Below are 22,744 nucleotides of genomic sequence, written 5' to 3'. Positions count from 1 at the left end.
CAATGTACTATATAGTTTACATATTTATTTTGACAATAGACAAATAGTCTTCCTCAGTAAATTGTATGCTTCATGAAGTCAGGCAACATTTTTATCTGTTTTAGTCACTACTGTATCCCCAACCCCTAGAAAGAATATAGAGAACATACCATTTCCTTATTGAATGAATAAATGAGTCATGGTGGCCCCATTCCCATGTCCAGTGATTAGTTTAGACATCAAACAGTAAACCTTTGTCAAGTCTAGTTAGTAAGGGGTGAAAAAAGTTTCCTCAACGCTTTCTAGAAAAAGGGAGCCTGTCCAGGATATTCTTCTGGATGTAGTACCTAGAACAGCTACAGTCATCTTGCGATACATGGGTGGGAAAAAGTACAAACCGAATACACCAGGAGTGGAAGAACATACAACAGATGAGGTTAGAACACTTAGATACCCATATATGCAAAAAGGAAAGGAAGGAAGAAAAACCCTCACCCCTTAACTCACACTCCACGTAAAAATTAACTTGAAATTAATTCATAGACCTAAATCTAAGAGCTAAAACTATAAAACTTTTGAAAGAAAACCTAGGAGAAAGTCTTTGTAGTGTTTTAATTTGTGTACTTAGAAAGTCCAATAATAATAATAATCATAATAAAAGCTGGAAACCTAAAAGAAGAAATTGATAATTAACTTCATCAAAATTAAAAATGTTTGCTCTTCAAAAAACACTGTTAAGATACCAAGTGTTAGCAAGGATGTGGAGCAACTGGAACTCTCTTATATTGCTGGTGATGGTACAGCCACTCTGGGAAACAGTTTGGCAGTTTCTTATTACATTAAACATATTAATTACTATATGACCCAGAATTCATGTTCCTAGGTATTTACTCAAGAGAAATGTAAACCTATATCTGCACAAAAACTTATATGTGAATGTTTAGAGTAGCTTCATACATAATAGCCAAAACCTGGAAACAAATTTCATCAATTGATGAATGGATAGACAAATTGTAATATATCACCTATATAATGGAATATTACTCAGCAATAAAAAGGAACAAACTACCAAGACAAGCAACAACCTGGATGATGGCCCAGAGCACATATGTTTTCAAGAGGTTCTGAGAAAATGTGCCCATGGTAGTTGGGTTACAGTTTGGTTGTATATATTCATGGAGGCAGGAATTACACATAGGATCATAAGTCAATGTGTGGAAAGCATACATTGGTTTGGCCCAAAAGGTGGGACATCTTGAAGCCGGGAGTTACAGGATACAGACTAAAGGTGGTTTTAAAGATTCTTTGATTTGTAATTGGTTAAAGAAATGAAGCTTTGTCTAAAGGCTTGGAATGTTTTAACTTAAAATAAGGATGTCTATTAATCAGAGACAAGTCACTGGACATTTACCAAAACTCGAATAATCTCTTAAGTAAATTAATGGCCTGCAGGTATGCTTTAAGCTTTGCCTCCCACGGCTTTAGACTGTTAACAATTTAGTATCTTATTGTAACAAAGAGTAACTCCAAAAGGGAGGGGACGTGATAAGGTGTGTTTGACATCCCTTGTCTTCATGGCCAGCAACTCAGCTTTAAGGTTTTCCTGGGGTCCTCTTGGCCAAGTGGAATACCATTCAGTCAGATGAGGGGCTTAAGATTTTATTTTAGTTCACAACACAAAGGAGTGCGTACTATCTAATTCCATTTATTTGAAATTACCAGAGATTATGTGAGGAGATGGGATTGACCGCAAAGGGGCTGATGGAAGTTTTTGGAATGTTGGAAATGCTCAATTTCTTGATTGTAGTAGTGGTTATATGAGTATACATTTGTCAAAACTCTTCTGTATACTTAAAAATGATTATTTATAAATTATGCCTCAATAAAACTGATTTAAAAGATTGCGGAAAAGAAAAATGGGAAGAACCTGAGTCCTTGAAGCCATTATTGAACTACTACTTCAACTAATCCTGAACCACTGTACTTTCATATGCCTCTATGTGGCATTAAGTACTTATGGTTTAAATCACTTAGCATTAGTTTTTATGTTTTTTGCAGCCAAAATCTTCCTAACAGTAAAATAAAATTTCAGGTTTCATAAGTGCCAATGAATTTAAAACGTTCATAAATTTGTACTAAATAAAAATGGCAACAGAAGTGCAGGTAAACCTATATTGAGAATATGGGTTTTTTTAAGTGTTGAGATTTAATGCAGAATTTTATGATTCAGAGCATATTGCTGTGTGTATGTTTCAAGATGAAAACTGACAGAATATAGAAATACAAATTTTGGAACTAGTGAAAGAACATCTTCTGAATGAACATGATGAGAAACAAGAAAGAAAAGAGAATCTAGACATGAAAGCACTGAAATGTGAGTCATCAGAAAAAAAGATAAGAAAAACAAGGTTTTCAAACAAAGCTATTTTGATAGATCTTACAGGCTATGAATGATTCACGGCAAACACACACACACACACACACACACACACACACACACACACACACACACACGGACTTTCTTGGCTGTATGCCAACTTGTAGGTATGGTGTGGGTTCTGCTTTTCAAAGGACCAGGTGCTATAAAATGCTTACACTGGTTCAAAGGAAAAAGAAAAACCTAACCGTTTAGTGAGCATATTTACAAGGCCAAGATCATTTCAAATCAATTAAGGTGTTAAAGATGTTGCATAGACAAAACATTTAGAAAAATCAAATCTTTGTTATTTAAAGTGAGAAAAGGAGATCACTTCAGTGGGAACGTTTTGCCTGCCAGAGCAAAGCTAGTTTTTGTTTTATAAAAATGAGGAGGCCATTTGTACTCATAAACTCACAACCCCTGGACAGCTAAGCAGTTATTGACACAGAAATTTTGAAAATAATAGAATTCAAGTAAATGGAATCCCAAGCCTATCAGATACACAGTCAGACCAAATATCTATGTCCTTTGTGTTCTTTACATATAGACTATTATAATGCAAAGCATGAATTTAATCATCCAAAAGACATAATTCTTGATTGTCCATATAAATGAAAGACAAGGATACAAAAAATAATTTAAAATGTCTTCTGTCAGTATGTCAACAGGCTCAATTAAAATATTTTTAGGGATATTAATAGAACCCTGCTGCCAAACAATTTAAATGTAAATATATATGAAATTATCTCTCAAACAATTGAATGTAGTAAACCTAATATTTGACTAACCAAAAGGGTATGAGTCTTACCCTGTCCATTCCCCAAATACAAGCTTCATAAAAGGTTAATCCTAAGACTACATTTATACTTTACATCCTTTTTCTCCCCAACTAACATGCCTGCAGTAACCAAAAATATGATCTGGAAAGGAAGAAGAGGAAGTGGCTGAATGATCTTTAAGCAGAATCTCTGCATTCAGTAAGAATAGAGTTGATGATGTATTCAGAGGAGAGATAAGAAACACTTGTCCCATATGTCATGTTGAAACCACGCTTACAAATTAATAAAAAGGGGTACAAGGCAAGAACTGCGGTAAGGGCCTAGCTAAAAATAAGGCACAGGCCTAGCTAAAAATAATAATAATTATCCATTGTCCCCCATTTACTTCTCTATAATCGCCACTCTGGAGCCACATAGCTGGTGGTCATAAAGATTCTTAGCTTTCTCCTTAGAAAATATCACCTTTTTGAAACCTAGGGGGTAGTTTCTGAGATATCTTCCAGGTCCCGCATTCTGGTAGAATGACCCACCCAGACCAGTGGCCAATACCATGGAACTGACTCAACTGGTCTTATGACCCCCACCCAAGAACTTGGTTAGCAAGGAAGACAATTTATACAACCTTATGGTTCCACCCTGAACCCAGCCAATTAGCAGATTCAATTGCCTATGGCAAGTATGCCAGGGGTCTTTAAAAACCCTTTCTCCCAAATTCTCACGGAGGTGGATTTGAGAAATTTCTCCTGTGTCCCCCCTTAGTGATATGCGGAATAAACTTTCTCTGCTGCAAACCCTGCTGTCTCAGAGTATTGGCTTCCTCTTGGGCAGCAGGCAAGTGAACCTGGTTGGGCGGCAATCATGTAAGCCTTGTTATTAGGCTTTCCTTTCATGCAGTTGCAGCACCATCCTCTGAGCGGCCTGAAAGAACCTTCTGTTCCCCAAATAATCCTAGCCATTCCCAGTGACTATTTCAGATGTGCTCCTAAATAAACCCTGTCATTTTCTCTCTCCTGCTGTGGACCTTTTGGTGAATATCTACTGTTGAGACATAGACTCCTAAACAAACTAGGTGCAAGGTACTGGCTGATACTGCTACTTGCCTCCTTCCACACACTGTAAAGCCTGCAAAGCATGGAAATGTACCTGGGTTCTCTGGAACCCTTAATGCACTTAACCAAGCTGTGGTCCACACAAGAGGAAAGGCTTGTCTTGCCCCTTTGGGTCACAATTTGCCTCAGTGCTTTACCCCTTTTACTCTGGGGCTAGCAGATATTTTAGTGTAAACAGTTTATTCAGGTTTTCCTTCCAAGTGCTACCCCCAAATTCAGGACTTCACAATGCAGTGGGGAGCTAGTGGGCACAGCAGTTTAAAGATAGCACATTATATTCAGATTTGTTGTCTTTCAGACATCAGGAAAGTTACCGCACAAACCTGATCTTCCAGACTTCCCATTCTGTCATTAACATATGAGTTCTCTCACTGGAGACTCCTTGTTATTTCAGGTAAATAGACTCAGATATATCTGAATCTAGAAATGAGCAAAAATATAGATTCTAGCTGAGACATACCAATATTTAAGTCTGTATGTTATAAAATACATGCTTATTAGGAATATTTAAGAAAATATCAAGAAGTAAATAGGGAGGGGGAAACTGCCCATGGAAAAACAATTTTAAAAAATAATCTCTGTTAACATTTTAGTGCATTTCCTTTCAGTGCTTTATTTTTCTTCCCATAAAAGTTTTCAGGTTATATGTTTTCCATAGCTGTACTCACATTGTGTGTATGTACTATCTTTATTCTGCTTTTTTGAATTAAAGGTATAACAGGCACATTTTCTCCTCGCCTGTAGTGTTTCCCTTCCCCCAACTTAGTGGCCAAGTCCTGAGTCTTTAACGTGCACATTGAGGTAATGGGCTAGAGAAAGACAAAGAAAGATCTTAGGAAGCCAAGGAATTCATATTGAAATAAAGGTAAACTACTAAGGAAGAGAAAATAGTAAATCAAGAAGGCTGAAGGAGAGGCAAAAAAGGCAGAGTTCAATCCTATTGGGTCTAGGAGATTTTCAGGGAGAAAGGAGAAAGGAATACGAAAAGGTTTTTGTGAAGAGCCACTGCTCTGAGATTACTGAGACTGAAAGAGATATAAAAAGAGCATTTTTTAAAGAGTTGAATGTACTTCCCCTTGTGGCAATGTTTTGAGCAAGTGCAATAAGGATGCACATTGCTTTCAATTATCTTTGGCTGCAGGAGAGTTGTTTCTGGGAATATGATCCTATGCTGAGCCTCTTTTCAAAATGTGGTACAACTTGGCCAGAATTATGTGGGTTACATAATGCCATTTTAAAATTGTTTTATTTTCACATAAATGAGATAATATTTTACTTGCTGTTCCACATCTTGATTTTTACCAATTAATAGCATCTTAGTTTCCCAAACCTGCATTAATAAATAATTATTTTACCACATTCCAGTTTCAAACATTTTCTAGTATTTCATGGTATAGATGTATCATCATTCAACCATTTTTCTTTTAGAAGACTATTTAGGTATTTTCAGTCTGATTATGAATCATCAAGAAAACAGGGATTTTTATGTCTTAATTTAATTGCACCGATAGCAGTGACTGGAGGTTGTATGGCTGGGGCCTGCAAATTAAACTGACGAAGGAAAGATTAATAGGCTAAAAGGCATATGTCCTTTTATTGATGTTATTTTTTTTTAAATGTGCATGGGGTTTCATAGAAAAGAAATGAAAACAAAAAGAACCAATTAAACTTGGGGGCTTATATGCCATTTTAACAAAGGGTGATAAATTGTAGAGTAGTGACTAGACAAAAGAAAGTGGGAGGATTGGGCTCCTAGGGGCGGGAAATTGTGGAAAGGTGACTGGGAAATCTACAATAGATAAGGGTTGTTTAGTAAAGTTTGTTATGCAGATAAGAGTCATTCTTTTCCTGGTACTGGAAAGAGAAACACTATTACAAATGAAATTTATATTGCCTTTACAAAGGGAAATTTATGCCCTGCTTTTAGGCAGAAAGGAGGCAGCCAAAGAGTTTTGTGCGTCAGGGTACTGGCTCTTCTCCGTGTCCGCAATATAACCCATTTGGGCAGCAACAATTTTTCTTTTCTTCCCCTTCCTATATACCATGAATGTGACCACACCTGAACAGATACTTTAAGGAGATAATGCCCCATCTCTCAAACTCATTCAAATTCCAAAGAGAACTATTTACCAGTTAATCTTTGTTCCCCATCCATTAATCCTCCCTAGCAATCCTTTATTACTTCTCAACAGAATTCTTCTTTCTCCCCCCACCAAAACCCATTTTACCAGTAAGGCATACAAGTTTCTAAAACCCATTGGGAAGTTCAATCTTCATCCTGAGGGTTCCTGTGTATAGACGTTAAATAAATTTGTATCTTTTTCCTCCTATTAATTGATCTGCCTCATATCAGTGACTTTTCAATGAACCTTAGGGGGAAAAGAGCATTGCCCCCTATAGTATCATATTGTAATCCCTTTACCGGCATGTAGTAAGCAATCAAATATATGCTCATTGAATAAGTACTTGCTACATTGCCTGTTTTCAGTCTTAAATATTTTGCCAATCAGATGGCAAATTATTGTGCTGCTTTAATGTTTATTTTCCTAATTACTGATAAAGTTAAGCAACTTCTCATTTATCAGGCATTTGAACTTCACAAAATTAATTTTTTTCTATAGCTTTGCCCATTTTTCAATTCAGTTATTTGATCATTTTCTGAAAATAGTTTTGTTATTAGCCAAAGGGAAGGGTACGTATAACAGAAGTATTGTAAGGTTTAAATGAGAAGATGGTAAACCATCTAATGGAGTCGATATTTCCCTCAGATATGAGTGTATTGCTGTAACATAAGAAATGGCCTGAAAAGGGGTAAAAATGTTTTTCTGTCTCTCTAAAATCTCCCTGCATCTTTTTGGGAATTAACACCTGCATCTCTGCCTGAGGCCAGTGGTCAAGAGGGGCAGGGGGGTATCCTGCATTCTTTGTACCACAGGAGATGACTCAAGGGAATTGTCTGGTGGAGGTCAAGAGATTGTCTTGGCTAAAGATGGGATGAATCAGAGTCATCAACTATAGTAGAACAACAATAGCTTGAAGCTGAAAACCTCCCCCTTAAAAGCTCTGTATTCCTGCTCAGAGGCAGGTCCTTGGCACTTTAAGATGGGAGTCTGCCAACTTCCTCCTTTGCCAGCAAATTAATAAACTTCTCTTTCCTTCTCCTCAAACCTCTTGTCCTCATTCAGGATAAGTGCCAAGTTTTTGGTAACATTTCCTCAGTTTTCTTGATCCTGGGAATACTCTTGAGTAGGAAGGTATTGGCCCACTCCTTTTAAAATACTCATTTCAAATATGAGGAATTTGGTCTCTGTATCTTCCTCAAACAACTTTTTTTCTTTAAGTTTTCTGTTGTACATATGCAAATGTCTATAGAACAAGAGTAAAAAATTATTTGTCTCCTGCACCCCACCTTTCCATTGCCCCCAACTACCCCTCGCATATAAATAGATTCTAACAGAGTCTTCTGTTTTTATTCTCAAGCCCTGCAGACATTGAGCTCAAGTTGTTTGAACTAAAATTGTGGAGAGCTTAAGTGCTTGATAAGGTGGTTGGCCTTGACATTATAAACCTTTGCTATCTAGTATCGTAGTTACAAACCACCTGTGATCATTTACATTTAAATTAATTAAAATTAAGCAAAATTAAAAATTTGTTTCCTCAGTTGTGTGAGTCATGTTTCAAGTACTCTTTAGCCACATGGAGTTTGTGGCTACCATGTTGGACAGTGTAGATTATAAAATGTTTCTATGAGTACAGAAAATTCTATTGGGCATCAGTACTATAGACAATAGAGAATTACTAGAAACTTGAGCAAGAGGCTAACACTAACTGCTCATGTGTGATAGCCACATAGAATAGAGAGTGGTGTTTATGTGAAAGGTCTATTCTTTAGCCAATACCATATTCTTTAGATTATAGTAATTTTATAATACATTTAATGTTTTTGGTACTGTCTTGGCTAGTTTCACATATTCTTTCTCTCTGTATCTAAATTTATATAAATTTTATTTGTATGAGCATAGAAAAGGTTGTGGAAGGTGTACACCATTTTGATACTGATTACATGGATTATCTTAAGACATGGAATAGAAAGAGGAGTAGATTAATATTTTATGTTAGATCTCAGACATTTTTTACTCACTACATCAAAGAAAAATCTAAGTGTGTTATCGCTATAAAGTGAAATTGATGATCTGCCCACCCCTTGTTCACCACATTTATTTTTAGAAGAGGTCTTAAGAAAAGATAATTTAGTACCACATGGAAGGTAGATACTTTATAGTTTAAAGGAATATATATTCTTTTTTTAATACAAAGTGTGCAAAATAATTTGTTACATCTAATATACTCCCTTTTCTTGATGGAAAAGTAAATATAATGCTTTTTATATTCTATTTCCTATTTACCAATTATATTAGGTGAGGAAAAAAGTCATATAACTGGGACCTCTTCAGGAAGCAATTGGATAAAATTAATGATATATTGTATTGGTCTCAGTTCTGGAAAGACCATGCTTTATTTAGCTGTATTAGGCATATAAGAAAAAATTATTGTTATTCAAGGACTTTTAAGAGGATTCTTTCAAGCTGTTCTTAGGAAGTCTTCCTAATGGATAACAACCATAACAAGCAATGGAAATTCTTTCTTTCAGGATTATTTCCCAATTATATAGTTTAAAAGAACAACTTTATTTTAAAGATGGTGTTTTTTTACACAGCAATCTCATTTTATACTTGACTATTATCCACACCTTAGTATTTCATATTTCCATGCATATGCGGTTGGGTTTCATCTGATGCCATCTGAATTCACTTATAAAATAGAAGAATTCTAGTGCTCTTTCATACCTCATGGATCTTTCTCTCTTTTCTTCTTCCAAGTTATGGAGAAAGCTACAAAAATCCCTTTCCCTAGATATAAAGTTAGCAATGCTGAATTGATTTGATAAGGGTGATGAACATTCAAATGCCAATGTATTGGAGTGACTCAACAGTGAGAAGTATTCGTGACAGTGGTGATTATTTTACAAGGGCACTTGATCAACTATGAAATGCAAATGTTACCAGAATCAGGAAATCTTCCTTTGAAGCTATCTGGACAATCTATTACAGGATATTTCATGTTACATGGATATTCTTAAGTTTTTAATATACATAATAATTTTCTGGAATGCAATTCCTACCAATAACAAAAATAATGTAATAAATAGACAATAGACAAGACAGAGATTAAGGGGAACATAGTTTGGTGAAGAAATCATTGAAAAGCTTCTGGTTAATATAACGATAAGAGCAGGTTTTTACATCCCTCCTCCCAAATACCCATTGAAATGTCCAATATAATATTTTTGAGGGGGATAGAGAAAAATATAACAAATAAAATACTTAAAATATTAAAATATTTTATATACAAATTTTATATATCAAAAATAATAAAAATATATTAGCAGCAGAAAATAAAGATTAATACTGGACATATGTAAGAAACTTTGAGGCACTTCTGTTAAAAGTAGTAGATGGAATTGCATTTTTTTGTTTATTTTTTAGAGACAGTGTCTTGTTCTGTTGCCCAGGCTTTAGTGCAGTGTCACTAGCTAATTTTTAAGAATTTTTTTATAGAGATGCGGTCTTGCTATGTTGCCCAGGCTGGTCTCAAACTGCTGGTCTTAAGTGATCCTCCTGCCTCAGTCCCCCAAAGTGCTGAGATTATAGGCATGAGCCACTGCACCCAGCCTAGATAAAATTCTGTTGAAAGAAGATTTATCATACCAATGTAAAACATCCTCTTTTAGAAGAGCAATGTGCCCATAATACAGTAGAGAAAGCACTTGACAAGTGATACTACCACCCCTTGAAATTTTGAGGTATTAAGGCTGAAAAGAATACCTAGGCATTGTGTCATCAGGAGCACAACCTCACTTATATTGACCAAAACATTCAGACCATATCATGGGCCTAAAAGGCCTTATGGAGCAATAAGTTGGCACTATTGAGATTGCTCCCCACACCAAGAGACAACCACCAAGTATTTAGAATAGGGCCTATTGTATAGTTGTTTAATAAATAGTTTGAATAGATAAATGAAGTTAAAAAAATGTTTTCTACAATCTGGTGTCAGGCCTCCTTTTGCCTTGCCTTGAGAAATGAAGAACAAAAATGAGAGGTGGTGTTTATGCTCTGAGGCCAGGACAAATCGATGGAATAGAACAGAGGAAAAGGAGCCCATCCTGGGTTTTATTCCCCAATGTCACATGAGATGTTAGGCTAAAGCACTGACATCCTATTCAGGGGGTGAGGGGAAGCTGGAACAGAGCCTTGGGTGTTCCAGCAGCTCCACCTAATCTCAGAATTTTGCATTTCCAGCACATTCTACAGTTATTCTTAAGAATTACAATTGAGAAAGGGCAGAGTACTGAGATGGTACAAAACCACCTAGAGAACTGTCCTAAACCTTTGGGAGGTGATCAGGTTGTAAGGGTAGAGCCCTCATGAATGGGATTAGTGCCCTTATGAAAGAGGCCCAAGAGAGCTTCCTTCCGCCTTCTGCCATGTAAGGACACAGTGAAAAGTCAGCCATCTATGCACCAGGAAGTAGATCTTCACCAGTCAACAAATCTGCCAGTGCCCTGATCGTGGACTTTCCAGCCTCCAGAACTAAATAAATTTTAGGAATAGATCTCTATTGTTTATAAAGCCACCCAGTCTATGGTATTTTGTTATAGCAGCCCTAGCTGAAAGAAAACATATGGAAACCTTCTTGAGTAGAACGACTAAAATCCCAGGAAAAACTACTAAATATGAGTCAAAAGTAAGAGCATGGCTTATTTTCTGTATGTTCATAACTACAATAACTGCTATGGAAGTGAATTTTATCTGCTGAAAACCTTGAAAGAAAAATTGCTCTTTAGAATTAAGAAACAATTTGGATTTCCTTGAGTTTTCCAAGAGTGGGAGAAGAGAAGCAAGACAGAAAGGGGAAGGGAGATCAACCACCCAGAGAGATGGTATGTAGCTGGATGCTGTATAGGGTAAAAGGTCATCGTGGGTCATTGTTGTGAGATGGAGAAAGAGCCATTTAAGAATGACATTGTCTACTGTTCCACTCTAAGTTGTTTGGCTTGCTGTAATTTCAACTCCTCTTCTACCTTCCTTTCACTTTTTCAGTTTGTATGAGTGAGTGTGTAAATTGAAGAGTCCATGTATCACATCTGAGCAGATATAACTCAAGCACATGAAGAAGCAGCAATCTGGAGGTAGCCATGGAAACACAAGCCCCTGAAAATCCTGAGAAATTTTAGGAAGGAGTTCTAAGCCAATTTTACCTAGATCTTGAGAGAAAGGGAAGCACCTGGCTTATCATTTGAATTGTACATGACATAGGGAAATTATAGTTGGTGGATACTGGTGGTGTTAACGATCTGGAGTCTAAACAATTGTCTTAAACATCATTTAAAAATGTACTTGAAAGTTTTCTTTACCTGACCTCTCGACTTCAGTGATTTTTTTTTTCTTTGCCCCTACTGAAGCCAATCACTCTGAGGGAAGGGAGGAGCATACTATTGGTCTTCTTATCTCAAAAAAATGCATCACTTCTAAGCTCAATTCTCTTCTTTTTATTATTATGACACCAAACTCTCCTGGTGCTCCTTCTGGCCCACTGGCTATTCCAAGTCTACTTTGTTTAATCTGCTTCTGTTTAGTCTGTACCCAGAGTGCAGACACTGAGCATCTTTTATTAAAGTGAAGGATAGTCTGTTACAATTTATGTGTGGCAAACCACTCGAACTTAGTGGCAGAAAGCAACATCTATGTTATTAAGCTCACATATTCTGTAGGTCAGTAGGTTCCTCGCAGAGTGTCAGCCTCGGAGTACTGTTCCTACCTTACCTGGTATCTCAGAGTATCAAACTTGAGTGTTCCAAAGAACAAGGCAGAAGTTGCATTGCCTTTTCCTACACAGCCCCCAAAGTCACATATGTCACTTTTAACCCCATGCTATTGATTACAAGCAAGTCACAAGCCCACCAAGATTTAAGGAGCAGCAAGGTAGACCCACCGCTGGATGGGAGTACTGTGAAGATCACAATAGAGAAGAACATGCAGGATGGGAGAGATTTTTGCTGCCATCTTTGAAAAGTATAATCTGTCACACAAATTTTGAGCAATCCAGTAAATTCCAAGCTAGTGTTTACCTTCCTACTTGATATTTCTATAAAGATCTAATAGACATTTCAAATACGATTTGATCAAACAAGAAAATATGATTTTTTTTTCTGGCCCATGTCAAAGCTTAGGATGATGGCAAGATTGTGAGAGGGTAATTAATTTAAAGTTATTAGATCTGAGGAAATAACAGCAATATCTGCTTGCATATTCATTGAGCAAAACCTTGGTATCTGTATGAAGCTGATGAGAGCTGAAGGAGGCCTGAGACAACCTAACATGCAGCAACAGCTTTATAATAGGAGAGGTCCTTTAGCCATTGCAGGACAAGAATAAGCATCATGCCTGAGACTACCTACTGAAAAAATGACTTTGAAGCTAAGCTGGGTTGCTAACTTAGATAAGAATTAAAGTGTTACTAGTTATCTTAATAACTGCCCTCTGAAGATTTTCAGACTGGACCAGACAGAAATCCAAAATCTAGGAAAATATGGAACTCCAATGACTCTAGAGTTTGACTAATATTCAGTTCAGCAGTGATAAATGCTGTGTGAATTGTTTCTTTCAGAACATCAGAAGGTATCATTAGGGGCCAGATAGGAATGTACCTTACTCATCTAGATACTCAAAGAAAACTCACATGAGATCAAACATAAATGTAGACCAGGAGTTCATCAGAACCCAGATCAGAATGGTCACTCTGATGCAAAAACAAACAAAAAAAACAAATCCTAAGAACCTCAATATGACAGATGAGACAGTCTACAGCTGCCTCAATGTAGCAATCTGAATAATTTAATATAGCAATAAGAAAAGATTGTGGCTAAGAAAAGAAAACAGGGCAAGATCTTGCAAGCTATTCCACTACTATCTTTTGGTCAAGACATTTGGTCAATACAGAAGTACTTAACTTTCTCTTTAAATGTTAGGGAAAGTCCTTCTGTAAAACTCAAACCTTGTTTCTACCTGAATTGATGCAAAGCACGATGGTCCCATCTAGCAATGCTAGAGAGGAAAATGAGAGACCTCTGAGAGTTTAACTCCAGTGGTAGCTGAGAGGAGACTGGTTTAAGACAAAGAAGAATGGTGGAAGTGGGCCAAATAGGCAAAAGACATTGAGGTGGAAGGAAACTGGAGATGCAAATTATGTTGTTTTCTTCGTATCTGGAGATTTGTCTATTATTTTTCCCCCTTTATTTCATTTGCAATAGAAATAGAAAATAGCTGATCTGTTTCCACAGAGCTCTTCTGGCTTCTCAAGGAATTTGTCAGATAGATTTCTCAGCTGGCTTTTTAAAAATTATTGAATAACTGAACTGCAATTAGATCTCTCATATTCCAGAATGTCTATGGGTATTCTTCTAGAGAAATCAAAATTGCTAAGTGTTTTAACATAACTTCCAAGAGTTTTAAGAATCTGGCAACTATTCCACTGGATTGCTCTTTGGAAGAAACAGTTTCCTTTTGTCATATCCCTAACCCTTGATGCAGAGCTATTGTAAATAGGAACTATGGATAAGACCAGGAAATGATATTACTTGTTGTCCGTCTGAAATGTCACCTCTTTCTGGGAGCCCTGGAGTATAAAGCACTAGACCAGAATAAATAGAAGTCCCAAGATAAAAATGATTTCTCCTGCTATCTATCCTAAAACTAGCTGGCAAGTCCAGGTGCAGTATTCGGACATTTTCTATCTAGATTAAAGCCCCAGATTAAGGGATTGTTTGAGCCTTATTTAATAACAGATAGTCACTATCTTCCTTGCTAGGCACGTCTTCATTTGAAAGCCCCGGCTGTGGTCTTTGTCCTCTAGCAGACAGATAATTACTGTAGTGTTACATTTTCCTAAAACTATGTCATTTAGTCAAGCCCAATTCCCCTTCTTAAGATCTCTCTTTATAAATTTTGGCCATATTCATGGAAATGCAATTTAATTTCTTTTCTGGAAAAATTTTTTCTGTTATTAATGTCACCATTCCTGTTTTTCTCTTTTTGTTGACCCTCCCATGTTATACTTTTATAAATCTTATAGATAGAGCCAAGATTATTTTTCTAGTCTGAAACACCTGTAAGAAAGTTCTGTCAATATTTCTATCTGTACAGGGATCAATATTTATATATAATGACTCAGATGTACAAAAAAGTAATTTTAATTTATGTAGTTGACTAACTTTATAATTGACATTTTTTATCAACTCTGCAGCCCCCATTTCCACAGGTGGCTGACCAATCCATCCCCCCCAACCCTTTCCACCACTTCCCTCCATCACCACCACTAACATGTGACCCACACAAAATCACACGTGTGTTAAGTAGGGGAAACCCAGTTCTCTGTCATTTAAAAGACTCTTTTGAATATATATTCATTTATTTTAGAGATTATACTATCATTGATGGCTGTTTTCCTTACTCCGTAGAAGTCTTCTCACCACTAGCCACCCCTGGTACATTTTCTGGATGTAAATTTAATACTTGTGGAATCTTACGTATGTCCATAGGGTTGGACAGAATGGCATTTGGTCTTTCTGTCGTACCTTGGATTCTTGCTGGTCTCTGATGACGTTTTTCTCATCCTGCTGAGTCACTGGGCATCCTGGATTGGTGCCATTAATTATGGAATATGATGGGATGGCAGAGCTAGAACATTAGAGAGAGAAAGAGTTAAAAAGAGAAGGGCGCTTCTAATTTGAATAAAACAGCTCTACTACTCATTATTTATTTAAGTAAAAGTTTAAAAACTATATTGCCATGAGTTAGCTACAAACCGCTAAAGTTTATAGATTCATATTCTTTCAGCAGTCAACAAAGAAATATTTTACCTTTTGACACCAGCCTAAAAGAAAAATAAGGTTAATATATGGTATTTTATTCCATTAAGGTCAATACATTCTAAAAATACAGCAGAACCATACTTACTCTTTTAAAATGCTGCACATGCCAATACTGATAAGCTTCATGCAAGAACCTCAAACCATTTGGGAACCTTTTTATTTTTCATAGTTGTATATTCATAGGAAGAGTTATTGTGGATCTATAGTTGTCAGAATTCATATCAACTTTCCTTAGATTTTCATGCTCCAGAAATTAATTTCATAAACTGGACACTATACTGTCTCCCTCCTTTCTTCCCTCTTTCTTTCTCTCCCCCCCCCCACCCCATTGGTCTCATTGGCAACACTTGCTCTTAGGAAACAGACATTCCAATAAGTTCAGCAATTCAAAAATTTTCCATTATTCTCCTAGAAGGGAAAATGTGCTAGGCAATTTTGACTTTGTACACCCCCATGATGTAATGGAACAAGTGAGACAGAGTACATTGAACGAGGGAAGACTTGTAATAGTTGAAATATTAAAATACCCCAGTAGAGTCACATTTTGTTTCATTTACACATAGTTTTATAGAACACTATTTAATGCATGAGGAGTAGTCATTTATACTGAAATCACAGGGACCATTACAAACTGATGAATACTTTGTACACTTTATAAATTAGATGAAAAGGAACTAGGGGTATGGGAGCAAAAGTTAGATAAAGGAGGCACTGCCTGGAAAGGCTAATACAGGAGCCAGTGATCGGCAAAGCTCAGGTGTAGCAGAAGCTTACCTTTTCTATAAAAGCCACCCAACTGGCATCCTTTCTCTAGTAAACTGAATCAACCTCAATGCACACCAAGAAAAAGCATTCCAAAACAGAAGGACAGCTTTAAGCCATCTTGAGGATTCATTCTGTCCCTGAAAAATAAGTTCAGGCCACCTTCCTTGGCTGTCTATCAGATCTAAGTCAAACAATAGATAAACCATGGCTTATGAATTTGCAAAATTCACAGAAGAGCCTTGAGCAACAAACACAAGGGTAGATAAAAGACATTTAACTTAAAAATGATTAAAATGTAGGAGACATTTAATTAAAAAAAACTCTATCTTGTGATTCTCTTCCTTTGTCTGATCCTTCAATTTGAGATTTCTTTAAAATTAGCCTTTGAATTCTCCTTAAGAAGTCAAATGGAAGAGGGAAACCACCGTGTCAGTGACAGCAATAGTAATGGCTTACCACATATGGAGCTATTAATATGTGCCAAGCCCAGTTCTAATTGCTTTGTGGGAATCAACTTATTTAATAGTTAAAAAAGAAAATATATGAGATATGCCCTTTCTTTTCCCAGTTTTATAGTGGATGAACCTGGAGCTCTGAGCAGTGTAATTACTTGCTTAAGTAACTTCCTATAGTGTGGAAGCAGCAGAGATAGGATTTGAACCCAGGAAGTCTAAGTGAAGAACTTGTACTTTTAACCACTGTACTAAATTGCATACTTTGTTCAGTGTTACATGCAATTAAGGACAAGGATGGCTCAATTAAAGAATGACCATATGAAGTATCCTTTGCCCAGAAGAGAAGCTTTACTAGCTAGCCTTTATGCCTTTATTATACAAGCCAACCACCATGCAGAAAGCAATGTCCATCACCCACATTTACATTTGGCTTCTGATAAAGGTTTTTTCCTTTATATATGCATCTCTTTTGATAATTCCTAGCTCCAAAAATGATTGATCTTTCTCATAAAATTGCTGTCACACTAACCAATTAAATTTAGCATCCTCAGCTTACAGCAATAATTAAATACTATGCAATGCCTTAAGAGCTTAGTGTTTTAGGAGTCAGGTCTTTTATGAAAATATCAAAACTTTGCAATAAGCCAGGTGATGTGGCTCCCGCCTGTAATCCCAGCACTCTGGGAGGCTAAGGTGGTAGGATTACTTGAGGCCAGGAGTTCCAGACCAGCCTGAGCAAGAGTGAAACCCTGTCTCTACAAAAAATAGAAAGATTAGCTATGAGTGGTGGTGCACACCTGTAGTCCCAGCTACTCAGGAAGCTGGGGCAGAAGGATTGCTTGAGTCCAGGAGTTTCAGGTTACAGTGAGCTGCCATGGCATCACTGCACTCTACCAGGGGCTACAGTGAGACTGTCTCAAAAAACAAACAAACAAACAAACAACAAAAAAAAACTTGAAATAAAATGTCTAAAGGGTATCTGGCCCTTACAACAGAGGTAATAGATTTGCTTCAGATGGGTTTGTGGATGTCTGGAAAGGAATAAAGTTGGACAGGCTGGAGTTTAGAAGGACATACAATTCCAAAATAAAATATCAGTAAGGCCACAATTCTCTTTCCTACTAAAAATAAACTTAAAAGTGTTGAAGCCAAAGGAGTTTCTTTTCCTTCGGTGAATAAATCCCCTGAATTTACGCTCCCACTACCAATTGAGGTTTCACTGAAGTACTTTAATTCTTCTAACTGAATGACCAAGAAAACCCCAAGCTTCTTTTAACTTCTGTTTTATCCTGTTTTCTAGTCTGTCATTTCCACCTCTAAATTGGAAATATTTGTCACTGTACCTCCAAGCTATTTACACATCTAAATGGTGCTTGGCAAACCTGAGACCCATTCACATCAACCACAATTCCAGCCTAAATAGATGTTTATTTCAGGAGCTGCTCTTCTGTCTCCCCATCTTTGGACTTTTCCTCAGAGTCAAAAATATTCCTTACCAGACAGTTAGTGTTCACATTAGCATTCAAATGGATGGATTACAAACTTCGTTGCTTTTCCCAGTGAATCCCCATATTTTGAAAATGGCCACGCTCCCCCAAAGCTTTTATACCGATTCCATAATGGTATTCAGGTGCTGGCCCCAGCTGACCTACCTTGGCAACTCTAATTGTGCTAATTCTTTTTTTTTTTTTTTTTTTTTTTTGAGACAGAGTCTTGCTCTGCTGCCCTGGCTAGAGTGAGTGCCATGGTGTCAGCCTCGCTCACAGCAACCTCAAACTCCTGGGCTTAAGCGATCCTACTGTTTCAGCCTCCGAGTAGCTGGGACTACAGGCATGCGCCACCATGCCCGGCTAATTTTTTCTATATATATTTTTAGTGGGCCAATAATTTCTTTCTATTTTTAGTAGAGATGGGGTCTCGCTCAGGCTGGTCTCGAACTCCTGACCTCGAGCAATCCACCCGCCTCGGCCTCCCAGAGTGCTAGGATTACAGGCGTGAGCCACCGCGCCTGGCTAATTGTGCTAATTCTTTCATATATATCTTAAAGGCCTAGAAACAGTAATATTTGACTTCTAATTTTTTTCGTTGGCTATGATCTATAAAAGAAGAGAGAAACATGAAAGGAAGTGTTAAGCTTTGGGTATTTCGTCTAATTTACTTTCAAATTGATCATCATTTTAATTGCAGACGTCTTATTTTAATTTGTAGTTAGTGATTTCTAGGCAGAGAGCAGTCTTTGAAAATCCACATTTACTATTTTGCGCTTTAAAGATTACCGGTCAGAATTAAAAGCAGGGACTTGAACAGATCTTCATACACCCGTGTTCATAGCAGCATTTTTCACAGTAGCCAAGAAGCAACCCAAGTGTCCATCAACAGTTGCATGGATGAACAAAATGTGGTACATGTGTGTAGACAGACACATTTTTTAAAGCAAGAATATATTTATTCAATATATTGATGTTCCTCCTGTTACAATTTATCTTTTGTTTCTGTTTTGTCTCTCGACCTCTTTCTTTGTGGATAGTTCACATTATGCTCTCACTGTATTCTCCATCTCTGTCTTCCTGCTTCTGATACACTATGTCTTCCAAAATATTAACTAGCTGATAGATAGGGGCAGGCGATATAGACACATTTTGTTTATACAAAATCCTCAAACTCTGTAGCATGTGAACTTCTTACCTTTCATATTTGTTTTGTGATGCTATCACAGAATTTCTTATGGACAGCATGATTTTTACATTTGCTCTTTTCCTGTCCTCCCCTGCCCCCCTTTTTTAAAGTCTACCTTGTTGCTTAAAATAGTATACATAATTTACATTAGAAACACATGTTTACACAGCATCAACATTGAGGCATTCAAGTTTTCCCACTTTCAATTTCAGGCAATCTATCCACGATTGTCAAGCATTAAACCATTCCATGCTTACTCAGTTCTCAGACTGTTTCTGGCAGTTTCTCAGAACTTTTCAAGTAATTACTTTTTGAGTATCAAGGGACTTATAACAACCAAAGAGCATGTTGCTCATCTCAGTCATTGTCTGGGTGCAGTGACACCCATTCTAAAGGCACTGACACTATTTTGTGAACCTGGCCTCATGATTGAGATCACATAATTGCAATAATTAGGAAACTCACCTCAGGATATTATCAAAATGACCCACCCAAACCCAAGTCCATATGGTTTGAAATAGCTAATGAGTCAGTTAATGTGCTATGTCCAGGAGTAATGGGTACTCAATATGGATAGCATGAAGGTATAATTTACCAACGTTCTGACTGATTAAGGGTTTTAAGTGGACATTTTGCAACTTATAGAGGGTACAAAGTATTAACGGTTTTGGTGGTTGAGACAAAAGGAAGAAGCAGTGATTGTTTAAAAGTCAGGGGCATTGGAACCTGAGCAATTTCTTTCAATCACATATTCCAGGATTAAAAAGTTAATGCTATATAAAATCAAATGAAGATGTAGGTTTCAGTAGCCATCTGTGATAATGTTGGGAGGCATGGGGGAAGCTATTGGCTGAATCCTGTGCATAATGGAAATGTAAAAAAAAAAAAAATGTTAAGAGAAAGTCCTAGTAAAAAAAAGGTAGAATCAATATTGACAGATGTTTATATGGAAAGGATTCACTGAGTAATTTATATTTTTTCATTTCATGTGTTAGTACACACTCAAACTAAATGGCCATATTACTTATAGCTACTTTGTTGTCTGTGATATTTTAGAGAAAATAAAAAATAAATTTCAAGCATACTTATGAGTTCGAATTAAATATAAAAGTAACATTTTTAGCTCCTTATCTGAAATCCTTATGATACAAAAGTCTGTATTAAATTTTTTTATTTTGTATATAAAGGAATTTTATTTTTTTTTGAGACAGAGTCTTCTTCTGTTACCCAGGCTAGAGTGTAGTGGTGTCATCATAGCTCACCACAACCTCAAACTCTTGGGCTCAAGCGTTCCTCCTGTCTCCAGGTGTGCACCACCATGCCCCGATAATTTTTTAAAAGATTTTTCTGTAGAGAAATGGTCTCGCTATTGCTCAGGCTGGTCTCAAACTCCTGGCCTCAAGTGATCCTCCTGCCTCAGCCTCCCAAAGTACTAGGATTACAGGCATGAGCTACTGTACTTGGCCTTATTTTGTGTACAAAGGAATTTAAGCCCAGGGAATTCTTACAAAGAAAGAGTTCTTTATCAGATGTGTAGTTTGCAAATATTTTTCTCATTCTGTAGTTTGTCTATTTACTCTGTTGATTATTTCCTTTGCTGTGGAGAAGCCTTTTAATTTAACCAAATCCCATTTATTTATTTTTGTTGTTGCCGTATTTGCCTTTGGGGTCTTAGTCATAAATTCTTTGCCTAGGATGATACCTAAAAGAGTTTTTCCTACATTTTCTTCTACAATTTTTATGGTTTCATGCTTTACATTTATGTCTTTAATTCATCTTGAGTTAATTTTTGTATATGGTGAGAAATAAGGGTCCTGTTTCCTTCTTCTGTACATAGCTTTCCAGTTTTCCCATCATCATTTATTGAATAGGACTTCCTTTCTCCAGTGTATGTTGTCTGCAAACTATATATCTGATAAAGGATTAATATCTAGAGTCTACAAAGAACTCAAATTGGCAAGAAAAAAACAAACAACTGCGTTAAAAAGTGAGCAAAAGACATGAACAGAAATTTTTCCATAAAAGACAAGTGGTCAACAAAAAAAAAGAAGAATGCTCAACATCAGCAATCATCAGGAAAATGCAAATTAAAACCACAATGAGATGTCACCTTACCCCTGTCAGAATGGCCATTACTAAAAAGTCAAAAAACAATAGATGCTAGCATGGATGTAGAGAGAAAGGAATGCTTATACCCTGTTGGTAGCACTGCAAATTAGTACAACCGCTATGGAAAATAGTATGGGGATTCCTCAAGGAAATAAATGTAGACTTAACATTCAACCCAGCAATCCCACTACTGGGTATCTACCCAAAGGAAAAGAAGTCATTTTATCAAAAAGACACCTGCACTTGAATGTTTATTGCAGCACAATTCACCATCATAAATATGTGGAATCAACCTATGTGTCCATCAATTCATGAGTGGATTAACAAAATGTGGTGTATATATGTACGTATATACACTATGGAGTATTACTCAGCCATAAAAAGGGATAAAATAATGTCTATTGCAGCAACCTGGATGTAACTGGAGACCATTATCCTAAGTGAAATATCTCAGGAATGGAAAAAAAAAAACACCACACGCACTCTCTAATTATTTGGAACTAATCAATGGGCACACATGGGCACAGAGTGAAGTAAAACTCATTAGAAATCAAGAAGGGTGGAGGAGGGAAAAGGGGAGGGGTAAAAACCTACCTGTTGGGTACAGTGAACACTATCTGGGTGATGGGCATACTAAAAGCCCCAACTTAAGCATTATAAGTATCCATGTAACAAAAACATTTGTACCTCCTTAATATTTTGAAATTTTTAAAAAAGAGATGTTCTTAATTTGGAATCCATACACATTCAATGAGTTCTGGGATAGATATTAGGAGTAGTCTGTGAGCTTGCAAGGGAAAAAATAAATCATATCTTTATTTTCACTAATTTTAACTAGAATTTAGAATTTCCTGTAATTATACAACAAACTACATAGTATTAACATTACCTGTGATTTTTCCAACAAAATAAATTGAAGATGTTTTCATATCACAATAGAGCTATTGTAGATTTCCTAAATATCATTTTTGTTCATTGCTGTTACAAAATTTTGGCTATTAGACCCACTGCCAGGTCTAATATTTTAAAATATTTTAAAACTAATTTTAATATATCTTATTTCCCTTAAAATCTTATGCATTTTATTTTATCCATTTTTAAAACAACAAAAGCTTATAGAGAATGGCTCCAAAGATTCTCTTAGACTATCAAAGGGGTCTAGGACACAAAAAAGGTTAAAACCCTTGCTATATAGTAGCTTTATCAAGGTCTAAATGTTTTATACTACACCAATGGTCTTTAGTTCCAGTATCAGAATTAATTTAGAGATTTTACTTTATTATTTAAAAAAAGATAATACATGCACATTTAACAGATGTTCATCCCAGCTTCTGTGGCTGTCTAAAAAATAAATAAATTAATTAATTAAAGTGCTCAATTCTACAAAAAGTTATACAATGGAAAGTAAGTCTCTCATAGCTAACTCTGTTTCCCAGAAGAAACTACAATTCCTTATTACA

The sequence above is a fragment of the Lemur catta genome, chromosome 4 (genome assembly GCF_020740605.2).
Source record: "Lemur catta isolate mLemCat1 chromosome 4, mLemCat1.pri, whole genome shotgun sequence".
NCBI classification, from domain to species: domain Eukaryota; kingdom Metazoa; phylum Chordata; class Mammalia; order Primates; family Lemuridae; genus Lemur; species Lemur catta.
Note: the sequence above shows the minus strand (reverse complement) of the source record.